The 8,690-nt window shown below is 34.9% G+C and overlaps 1 pseudogene; it reads right to left on the bottom strand.

Annotated features, from left to right (window-relative positions):
• Positions 1-3,206: 3,206 nt before the first annotated feature.
• On the bottom strand, positions 3,207-3,324 carry LOC132009088 (5S ribosomal RNA; annotated as a pseudogene).
• Between the last annotated feature and the right edge of the window lie 5,366 nt (positions 3,325-8,690).

Here is an 8,690-nt window from a genome sequence, read left to right as displayed (position 1 = left end):
TAGAAGGCAAGATTTTGAATATTTATTTAGAAATGTCATAAGGACCTGATGGCATCTGCTCTTCTTTAAAGCATAAAATGAACTATCTGGTCTCCATATTTTAATGGCTTTAAATTAAACATTTTTAAACAACTTTAGTTAAATAATGAGTGAATGTTATAATAAAAAAGAAGAGATAATTTCAACTAAAAAATATTGAACACTACTACCAAGTGCTTTAGGAGGAAGAAGGAAGGCTTACTATATTCCAAAAACATACACGTGTTTATGTTTACTTCTCATCCCTATGAAAACTGATGACCCAAAGTCATTCCTAACTTTCTTCATTTAACAAATATTTATTGAGTACCTCGTATATGAAAACATTTTTCCTAGAACCAAGGTATACAGTGCTAAAACTAAATAATAATAATAAAATTTTAAACCCCCTGCCTTCTTGAAAACTACAGAGGAATGAGAAGAGAAAGTTATAAATAATGAATTATCCAATTGGTTAGAAAGTTAAAACCTTTTATAAAGTACAGTACCTACTAAGTATAAAAGCTGAAATGTAAACCTAGGTTTTCTCTCACTCTAGTGGTCAAGCCCCTTTCTACTATATCATGTAATTGAGATGTTAAAACTGGATTCCTCCTAAAATGAGAAGTTCCTAAAACTTTAACCTCTGTCTTAAATTCCCAGAGTACTCATGAAAGAACACAAAATAGAAGTCTCTTTGGGAGGGAACAGGTGGCCTTTGTAGTTTCAGCTATGGAATAGAGAGAAAAAAATAATTCAAGATGGTCATCTAAGTAGTTTGATTATATAACTTAACATCCAGCGACCCTATTCATAATTATGCTAGACAACACATAGAATTCCACAAAACTTCCAGACAAATTTTAACAAATGTTCACTCTATTGTTCTTTGGGGCAAGATTTCTTGGGCTTCTAATCAAAGCCAGATTATATACAAACATGGAGCAATCTGCTTTTAATATTGCAGCACCAAGAAATTCATATTTTTTTGCCCCATTTTATCATCCACCTGAAAGCTTCAACTTCTTAGGAGAAAAGCTATGGAGAAAGGCTTCTTGGTAAGGGTTAGGAGAATTCACTGTCTTTTCATCTTATGGGGAAAATAAACAAGTGAACAATCTTACAAGCTTATACACACTTGGCTCCAGACATGTTTGATAGAGGTCACCGTGGGACCAGGTGGACTCCTGTTCACAATGCTTGAGTGGAAAATTTCATATGAAAATGTATAATATTAATAACACCAGGATAGTGTCATTACATGGATGACTTCTTTTAAATTTCATGGAACTTTGACTACCATAAGGTCTCAGTGTATCAAGAATGACATGTAATCTTGAAATTTTGATTTGTGGGAGATGCCACCAGGCATCGTGAACATGACACTGACCAATATCATCCCTTACCGTTTCCTGTCTCATATCACTCCAGGTCTGTCACTGCACATAGACACAAGCATTACATAAATCTGAAAAACCTTCTTTAAAGACATATTTAAATTTAGTAATCAGTAATGTAATTCAGGAAAATCTTTCATAAATACAAAACATTAACATGTGTAGATTCAAATACAAACATATGACACCTTAATTGGTGTCATAGATCACCTACAGTCTCTGAATTGAATTGGAAAGCAAGAAATAGAGTATATGATAATCCTTGCTATCAGTCAAAATTTTGTGAGTTGTCAGTGGTTCTGTAAGTCAACCACTATATTAATTTTCACAAATATGATTTGGATATGATAGTCATCTAAATCCCATATGCAAAATAATAGATCAACTGTCCTGTATCCATTGGTAACATAACTTATTCTTACTTTTGACCTGAAAAAAGGTATCTATATAAAAGTGATCAATTTTTGGTTGCTACTACATTGATTTTTTTAATTTAATTTAATTTTACTTTTTTCAGTGTTCTAAAATTCATTGTTTATGCACCACACCCAGGGCTCCATTGATTTTTGATTTGTACTACAGCATATTGTGTAAATAAATATAGCCAAACAATTATGGTAAGTAAAATCTCAGACAGAGAAAGACAAACACTGTATGATCTCACTTATTTGTGGAATTCATGAAAAAGCCAAACTAATGGAAACAGGATAGAATGGTGTTTACCAAGGCCTGGAGGATAGATGCACTGGGGCAATCTTGGTCAAAGGGTTATAAAATTTTAGAGATGTAACATTCAGCATGGTGACCACAGTAATAATACAGTATCATATACCTTAAAGTTGCTAGGAGAATAAATCTGAAATACTCTCTTCATTAAAAAAAGTCACTTTGAAAGGCAATCAATGGCTTAACTAATGTTATTGTGGTAATCATTTTGCAGTATATACATGTATCAAATCACCATACCGTGCATCTTAAGCTTACACAATGTTCTATGTCAGTTATATCCCAATAAAGTTGGGGAAAGAGGTACATAAAGTAAAATAACTAAACATTGAAATACATTTTTAAGGAGCAAATATGAAATGGTTTGATGTCCCTTTTAATATTTAAGAAAGCAAAATTACTTTTGATTATATAAATTGTTAATTGAGCTCTTTGTCTGACTCAAAGTAATCTGGGTTAGGTAATTACAAATGTAAAAATATATGAAATCAATGATTCCTGCTTTGTGTGTTAACACTAAGCACTATATAGATTTGAGTTCAAGCATCATTTGAAGTCCTACTTAATATATAACCAACAAAATAAATAAAATTTTCAATGAATCCAACTTCAGTTATGATCCCAGCATACATTAGCTTGGGCAAGAATAAAAACAATCATATGAATAATACATCAGAAATAAATTTCGTCAGAAAAACCTGAAAAAGTTGAATTTCTGATTTGCCATCTGAATATTACTATCTGTAAAATTTCTATAGCTCAATATTGAAGAGTAGCTTAAAAAATGACTATATAAATCTAAGCAAATATATAGCCCCAAATTTTTGTGTGGGTAATCCTGATGGACTGTCTTTGTAGCTTGCTAAATCAGAGCAAAATGTTTTTAATTCTATTTTTTTTAGAAAAAAAAATCATTATCACACTCAAATTCATGCCAAATCCCCCAAACGATATGCTGGAATGAGGTATATATTTCTGAAATTATGTTATATGTAGAAAACTGTCCATCAAGGGCACAAAATGCCTCCCTCTTGTGGCACATTATCTTTTTTTTTTTTTTTTTTAAGCCTATAGCACCTGTTATTTCTCAGCATTCTCCCATCCAAGTACTAACCAGGCCTGACCTGCTTAGCTTCTGAGATCAGAAGAGATCAGGCACGTTCAGGTTGGTATGGCCGTAGACGCTTTTAAACATTTTTAAATAGTATGCACATAGACAATATCTCCATTTTTCTGAAACTCTTTAAAGATATCAACTGATACTTTTAAAAAGTGTGAATGTCCAATCCAAAGATTTCCATAAAAAGAGTATTTGTGGTGCCTAAGAAAGTAAATAAGCACAATTAGATGTTTGTTATTAAGGTAACCAGACAAATATAACCTTGATTGTGTGGAGCCATGAAAATTATGATAGTGAACACGGTAGTAACATAGAAAATTTACGAAAATAGCAGACCACAAAATGATAGATGCACCGAATATTCCAGAATAACTTCTAATTTAATTTAAGAGATTTAAAGACAGGGGTGCCTGGGTGGGTCAGTGGGTAAAGTCCCTGCCCTCAGCTCAGGTCATGATCCCAGGGTCCTGGGATCTGGCCCTGCATCAGGCTCTCTGCTCATCAGGAGGCCTGCTTCTCCTCTCTCTCTGCCTGCTTCTCTGCCTACTTGTGATCTCTCTCTCTCTCTGTCAAATAAATAAATAAAATCTTTAAAAAAATAAAGAAATTTAAGAACATATTTCTGAGTTTAAGAAAATTTATCTATAAATTGAGCATTCAAATCAAACACTCCCCTAAAGAAGATAGATTTATTAATTGTGTCTTAAAGTAGACAAAGAAATATGTTAAGTATTCATTTTTTCCACTTTTTTTTTTTTTAAGATTTTATTTATTTGACAGAGAGAGAGAGCACAGGCAGGCAGAGAGGCAGGCAGAGAGAGAGGGAAGCAGGCTCCCTGCCGAGCAGAGAGCCTGATGCAGGGCTCGATCTCAGGACCCCGAGATCATGACTTGAGCCGAAGGCAGAGGCTTAACCCACGAATCACCCAGGTGCCCCATTTCCCACTCTTGTTTACTGTCCAGGACACCAACGCAGTCTTTAGGTACTACCTGTGGATACAGAAGTGGTTAACAGCTCCTTACATTATTAGCGATTCCCTTTGAAATATGGGAACATTGATCACACCCAAAGTTCTGCTCAAATGGTGCAAGATAAAAAAAATAGTGTATCAGAGAAAGGATGTACCAAGCTGTTTCTCAGTCCTTTGATGTTGTTCTCTCTCTTCCATGGTCTACAAAAGCAGAGGCAGCTCATCACTTGTCCTAGCCCAGATTCTATAGAGCAGCTTCCTTTTCCTGGGATCATCTCCACTGATTACCCATTTTGAGGAACTGGTGACTACTACTGCCTCAGCTGTTCTTCTCATGTAGGAAAACAAAATTTAACCAATATTAGAGTTCAATATATGCCTGTTATCTGGTCTCAAACAGATTTATCTCTGATATAGTTACTCAAAATAATATACTCCCAGTCAAATTATGTTTATGATGTATACTTTCATCTCTTTAGCATGAAGTAATCATTTTTAAAAAGTCTGTGCTGGTTTTCCCATGCAGAGGCTCACATTTGCCAAACTTTACAAAAGATTCTTTATGAAGTTAGAATAAGTCTTATAGCAATGGTTAGGTTAGAATAGAATTACAGCAGGCACGGAATTTGGCGTGGGAAACCTCCAGGTTTGGATCTTGACTTTATCACTTCCTAGCTATGTGAATATGTGTAAAGCATTTCGTCTTTTCTGAGCCTCTAAATTCTTTCTTAAAATTTGAACAATAATATATAATTTGAAGAGAATTGCCAACAACACATGGAAGGCACACTCTGCATACATGGTAAATGATAGATAAAAGTTAGCTATTCATTACTTTAATCTTGTCAATAATGTGACATCATTATCAACTTAAGAATAAGTCTAGGAGTTCCTAGCTGGCTCTGTCAGTAGAGCATGGGATTCTTGAGCTCAGGGTTGTGAATTTGAGCCCCACATTGGGTGTAGAGATTACTTAAATCTTTACAAATAAAATCTAAATGAAGTTATACAAAGTTTTTACAGTTAAAAATCCAGGTAGAATGTTTTTATAGATCGTATATTTATTTTTATTTTGTGTCTCTTTAATTTAAAGAGCAATACAAATATAGATGCTATAAACAAGTCTTTTTTTTTTTTTTAAACTAAAGCAAAGCATCTGAAGCTAATACCCCCAGGAAATTGTATCTGTCTGGTAATATTTTTCTGAAGGGTCTCTATTCAAATTATGAACATCTGAAATTAAGAGACTCTGATTATTTTTTAAAAGACTCTGATTATCCTTGATATTCAAACTATTCCCTTATTAAGTCTTGTAGGTATATTTCCCTACTTAGGAGTTCACCAGCCAAAGAAACAAGGAAGAATTAACCATTTAAAAAAAAAATTATAGGTATTATCTATCTGAGAAAGAGAGCGTGTGTGAGCATGAGCAAGGAGCAGGGCAGAGGGAGAGGGAGAAGCAGATTCTTCACGGAGGAGGGAGACCCAAGTGCAGAGCTCAACTGCACAGCTCAACCCCAGTACCCTGGGATCATGATCTAAGCCAAAGGCAGTCACTCAATGAACTGAGCCACTCAGGTGCCCCAGAATTAATCATTTTTAATTGAAGGAATAATCATTAAAACAAAAATAATATCTGCAACATGCAAACAAACAAAAGCCCAGATTAAGGTGACCTCTTTGAATGCAGGGCCTTAATCAAAGATTGTTGTCACCCTAGTATTTTGACATGGTGTTGTGAAAACTAATGAGAGACCACTTTTTCTAATTACTCACAGTAATAACGGAATTATTCAATGCAACAACAACAACAACAAAAAATTGGAAGAAAACCAAACCCATATAAAACAAATATTCATATTAGTACATAACACACCCACATCAGAGTAGGGGTAAACAGGTCAGGATATCTTAACATCTGGGTTTGTTCTTCCATCAGGCATTTGCATGTAGGTTGGATCTAATCAGCTAGCTCTCATCAGAGCAGATTCCAAAACCTTCAGCCAGAGACTACTTCCAGGTTTAGGAGAGCAAAAAAGCACCACAAAGCTGTGAAAGCTAAGAGTAAAATTTTTATTCTAAGCAAAACCTAACATGAGAGTCCTAGACATGGCTAGTGAAGATATTGGTTCTGCTTCCCCACCACCCATCAGTATGAGAGTTTAAGGTTTTATGTATGTATGAAATGTGGAAAACTGAGTTGATCTGATCTTAGTAGACATGATTAGTGTCTATCTCACCTTGCTGCCCCCTTCGGATTGGCTGTAGGTTTTATGAGTAAGTAAACCCAGCAATACTGTTTCACTGATCCTCATGAGAGGTAGTTTGCATTACTGCCCTTAGGCACCACTTGTGGCTAGGAAATATGACTTGGAGCTGAGCTTTAATCAGACAGACACTGGCTGAAGAATGTCCTTTTCTGCTGTTATTGCCTACTTCCCTCACCCCTCATGTCAGGTGTCCAGGGTGCAACAAGGAAGGGGAATGAAATGGTGCAATTCTCATGGGAAACTGATGGTCAAATCTATGGTTTCCAGCTATGACAGCGGCTGTCTCTTTGTTTGGATCAGTTTTAACATCTTGATAAAATGAAAGATAGACATTATGAAAGACACTACTTGCATATCTATATGTTAGTCCTAGAAAATAAAACAGTTGTTTCAGCTCCCACTGTAGGAAGCAGGGTGATAACAACAAAGTCAGCTATTAACTGTGTGTTAGGCATTAGGCAAAATAGAAGATCTTTGTGTTGGGTAGAACCTCACTTTCAATATTGTTTTTATTGTGAATGTCTACTATTTGCCAGATATCTTGGTAATCATTGGCTGGTTCACAAACTAACATAGGCATAGAAAGTTAAAATGAAGAAGTATATAAAAACAAAAGAGGGTTTGTCTTGTACAATATCTGTTAAGATATCACCTTGATAATTATTTCTGAGAATTAAAACCATTATTCAGGGAAGTCATATCATCTCACAAATTTATAACCAGTCAATGTCCATTTGGGTTCATGTCTATGTATGTGTATGTATATCTATGTCTGTGTATAGTGTGCATTCTTGGAAAATATGGGAGAATCTCTGCAATTTGTTGCAACATTAATATTCTTTGTTTGACATTCATTCACTTACTCCTTACACACACATGAGTATCCACATATACTAACATATATATATATATATATATATGTGTGTGTGTGTGTATGTATATATTCAAGCATTTACTTGTATATTGAAATATTTACTTAACTATATATTACACATATGTATTTATATTTAGTTTTATGTATCAACCCTCACACACACACACACATTTAAAAGCATTAGATTTTGTCAGATAAAAATGTACTGAGTTTAATTAAACCTTTTGTAAATATGTATTTCTGTTTGAAAGAACTTTCATATCTTGCATCCCAGAATACTGGTCAATTAACATTGGACTACGTAAAATTTGACTACAATTGGAGGATTGAGTTAGGTATATGTCTCTAAATAGTCCTGTGTATTTTAAAGCAACACCTCCCAGTTTCAAGAGGATGAGGTAGTCTGCCAGTGAACTAGTCCTTCTCCTGTCAGTTACCATAGTGACCAGGTCTGAGAGAACAAAGATTTCACTCTCATGGATTCAGCATCAGCAGTGGGACCTCCAGACACCTTGTCATTTTCTTTTACATATCATCACATTCTTTCCCTTCCTTGGAGAACTTGAACTGAATTAGGAATAATAAGGGGTAATTTACTTGAAATTTTAGAGGAAAGTTTTAATTAACATTTTAAGATCTGGATCTATTAGAAAGAATGAAGGGTTAAAGTAGTAGTTGGAAATCTTTCTCAAGGAAACCACTTAGTTTAGTCCATGAATGTATGCACTAAAGTGTTGAAACAAGCCTCAAGATTTACAGTAAAGATTGTTTCTCATGCTAAAACATTAGTGTTTCCTTAAAAGTCATGTCCTAAGACACTAAACAGGTTTCTCATATGTTTGGTCCCATGTGCAAAATTGGGAAGACTTGGACCAGGTCAATCACTTAACTTCAGACATGTATGTGTATTAACAACAGACTTCTTGTTGGATAACAGTCTGTATTAACAACAGACTTGATGGATAACAGATTCTAAGATAGTAAAGAGAAATTTTTGAGGGAAAATCACTTTAGGAGAAGAACAAATCTTGCCAGGTAAGTTAGACTCAACATCAGATACTCAGGGCTGGGATGGAGAGCTACAGTTTCGTACCCCTGTCTTTCCCTGGAGTAGCCATTCCCCCTGCAAAGTAAAGAGCTCTGTCAAAGGAGACTTTTCCTCTTTGAAGGCGGCTTCACATTGAGTCCTGGTTCTTTGAAGACATGTGCTGAAACAAAGCTGACACATTCTACTTATTTAGGGTGTGCACTCTCAAAAGATACAGAATGAGAGAAGAAGGCAAGTGAGGCAGAGAAAGGAAAAAGAAAATTGCA

Source organism: Mustela nigripes, chromosome 1 (genome assembly GCF_022355385.1).
Source record: "Mustela nigripes isolate SB6536 chromosome 1, MUSNIG.SB6536, whole genome shotgun sequence".
Taxonomy (NCBI): Eukaryota; Metazoa; Chordata; class Mammalia; order Carnivora; family Mustelidae; genus Mustela; species Mustela nigripes.
The sequence above is the reverse complement of the archived record's forward strand: the minus strand, read 5'-3'. Positions and strand labels throughout refer to the sequence as shown.